Source organism: Mus caroli, chromosome 14 (assembly GCF_900094665.2).
Source record: "Mus caroli chromosome 14, CAROLI_EIJ_v1.1, whole genome shotgun sequence".
Lineage (NCBI taxonomy): Eukaryota > Metazoa > Chordata > Mammalia > Rodentia > Muridae > Mus > Mus caroli.
This window is the reverse complement of record NC_034583.1, coordinates 82,161,144-82,164,809: the sequence shown is the minus strand read 5'-3', so window position 1 is coordinate 82,164,809 and position 3,666 is coordinate 82,161,144.

Sequence of the window (3,666 nt, the reverse complement as noted above, 5' to 3'; positions counted from 1 at the left end):
ACCTGTACAGACTAAGTTCGGTGGAGTCCTGGAGCCAAGATGGCGCTCCCTGCAGGGCAGATCACTGTCCTCCAGCTGTGAGTCTTCTTAACAAGCAACTCATATGGAAATATCCTATGTTCTTCATCATGTGAAAATCATAGCTTCAAATATTTTAAGTTTGTATGATGTGTATAGAATATCTGTAGTGAACTGGAAATGCGGAAGGGTTTATGGCAGCAATGGAGACTTTAAAAGTTTTGTGTATATTAGTCTATATGTTATACGAAGGGAGAGAGAGAGAGAATAGTTAACATGGCAAGGTTTAAGCAGTGTTGATCAGGGAAAATTGGAAAGAACATGGACTGGAGAAAAGGGATAATTAATGACTTAAAACTCAGCCATAGAAAAACTACTATTGCTCAAACTTATTAAAAAGGGTTATTGGCAATGAGTTTGTTAGGAGTTACCCTGAATGGATGAGTAATGCTAATCCCATAAAACATAACATATTAAGGGAACGATGCCAAAGAGAAGCTTACCTTTTTTTAGTGTGACACCAAGAGGCACAACTACTAGATCAAATTGACTTACCTTCTAGAGTTATGACATCTTGCATACTTACTCATAGCAAATAATGATTCACATTGCCCCAAATCTTTGTTAATATTTTTTCTCTCATGTCATGTATTAGAAATGGCTTACCTATATAAATTTATAGGTATCTCATAGTTTCAATATGTAATGATTCAATCCCAATGACATTAAGGCAAAGCATATTTTCATATGTACTTTTTGCACTGTGAATATTTTTCTATTAAAAGCTTTTGCTCATTTAAAACTCAGCATATTTTCTTTATGATGAACATTAGTATTCTTTATACAAATTAAACAATATTTTGTATCAGTAGTGTGTTTAATGAGTATTTGCTATCAGATTTTGCCTTATAAGTTTATTCCTTGAGAATATTTTTAGAGGATAATATTTTATTTTTAAATAAGGCCATATGAATTACCTTATAATGAAGAAAATATCTAATAAAAAGTTTCAAACACAAAAAATATTTACATTTTTGGGTTTTATGACAAATAATCATTAAAATTCTAAAGATATTCTGATATTCTACTGTTATCAGGAAGTTTCATTTATATTAATTTTTCATTTACTTTCCTTATGCTTAGAACTTACAAAAGACAGCATTATTGATCTGTGTGTCAGATGCTTGGAAATTTGAGAGCCATTATTTTACATTTTGACCTACATGGGTTGTGAGTCAAATTTTTAAAAGGGAATATGGCATATTTGTTTCAAATATCAATGTCTATGTTTCATCACCATTTGTTAAACTAATATATCTTTGTTTTGCATGAATGTCCTTGGTCTTTAATCAAAGTTCAGTGGAGCTTATTCATGTGAGTCAGTTTCTACTCTCATTAGTTCTATTCCATGTTTGTGGATTCATTCCCAGTACTACAGTAAATGTAGTGTTTGTTGGAGAGCAGTGTTGGTCTTTGAATTTTGCATTAATATTTTGTTACGCTGAATCTTTTTCTATTTCAAAAGCATTATAATTTATTTTTAGTAACTACAAAATGATTTATTTGAATTGCAAATTTTGAAAGATGGACAAAATTGATCTGAGCTTCTCTAATCAGAAACATGGACTATCTCTCTATTGACTAACATTTCTTCCATTTACTTTATAAAAGAGTATGATTTCCTAAAAAAATAAAGAATATGTTTCATTAGATTTCTACTTAAATATTTACTTGGAGCTAATGTGAGTGATACTATGCAATATGCACGTTCTAAATAAAAATATGAAGACAGACATACTTATAATACTTATCGACACAAAACAATGATTTTTTTAATTTAAAACTTTAAGGGATGTAATTAGTGCTACCATTTTGATAACATGTCCCTTTCAAATGTTTATAAATTGTTGGAAAATTTCAAAGTAAATAATATTTCAGTATGTTTTTCTTAATTTATGCTGTAGACAAATTATATGAAATTTGTAAATCTTAATTCTCTATGAAAATTAAAGTAGTGAATTTATCACCAAGCAAGCATATAAAACATGAAAAATTTTCCCTTGTTTTTTTTTTTCTTAATAAAGGGATACATTGTGGTTATAAGTAGGACATTTTAAAGAAGATGTTTATCAGATTATAAAGAGTAGAAATGGAAATTAGAGTATAATTAAAATAGCAATGTATCACCAGTTTGTGGTGGATGATTGTATTTAGAAAGATGCTTTGGTGATGAGAGTCAACATTGGGATAACCACTCCCATAAGTGAGGCCATGCTTTCTACCATCTGTCACAGTAAAGATTCAGGAAACACAACAAAGATGAAGATATATCCAGCAACCAGAGGTTTAATAGTTTCCTTTTAAATATTAAAACAACTTCAGAAATTTAGAAAATCATCTAATATTGACAATTAGTAAATAATAATAAATGTATCAGGTTATTACTATATTGCTATAATTCAAAAGAGAGATGGCTCTGCTTTTCTAGATGTCCTGAGTTCAATTCTCAGCAACCACACGGTGGCTCAAAAAATAGTCAATATTTTCCTGTTGAGATAAATGACTATTTCCATAAAAATCCATGTGATGGGGATTTGTGAGTTGAACTGTGAACTAAAATAAATCCAACATTTGTTCATTTTAACAATATAACATCATTGTGTAAATTACAATAATATAACTTACTTGCGATGTTGCTATATAAAATTTAAGCTAGTAAACAAAATGTTATTTCAATATTATTGACAGGAAATGAAATGTTTTTATATGGTTTTGGAATGAGCACACATATTTCACAAGGAAAAATAAGACCCATTCCTATTTTTATTACTTAACTGGACAATTACCAAAATTTACAGATGGCTACAGCATAAAACAAAATCGACCTAAAAAACGTTACACCACTTTAACTGGTGAATTTAATACTTTACTATGCAAACTTTAGCACATAAAAAGACTACTGGAAATCCAAATATATGGAGTAAATCGCTAATTGTAATTGTAATTTAATTTAAGTTGTAAAAGAACAGAGCATACATGTACTATTACTTAAAATGTTGTATAAATAATGATCTTAACAGGATAAACATTAAAATACAAAAATATGTAAGGCCACCCCATAGAAAGAACAATATTAACCAACCAGACCCAACAGACCTTCCGGGGACTAAATCTTCAACCAGAGAGTATACATGGAGGGACGCATGTTTCCAGCTGCATATGTAGCAGAGGATGGCATTGTCTAGCATCAGTGGGAGAAGAGGCTCTTCGTCCTGTGAAAACTTGATGCCCCAGTATAGGAGAATGCCAGGGAAGGGAGATAGGAGTGGTGGGTGGGTGGGAGAACACCCTCATAGAAGTAGGGAGAGGGAATAGGATAGGGGACTTCCGGAGGGAAAACCGGGAAAGGGGGATAACATTAGAAATGAAAATAAATAAAATACCCAAATAAAAATGTGGTGGAAAAAAAAAAGATAAAAGATTTTCTTCAGTAAAATCTCATCTTTTTGTAATTGAAAATAATCAAAGAAAGGTCTGTTGTGCCTTACCTGAATAAACTACTTCAATTTTGGAACACTCTCTGCTCTCTCTGCTTGCTCTCTCTCTCTCTCTCTCTCTCTCTCTCTCTCTCTCTCTCTCTCTCTCTCT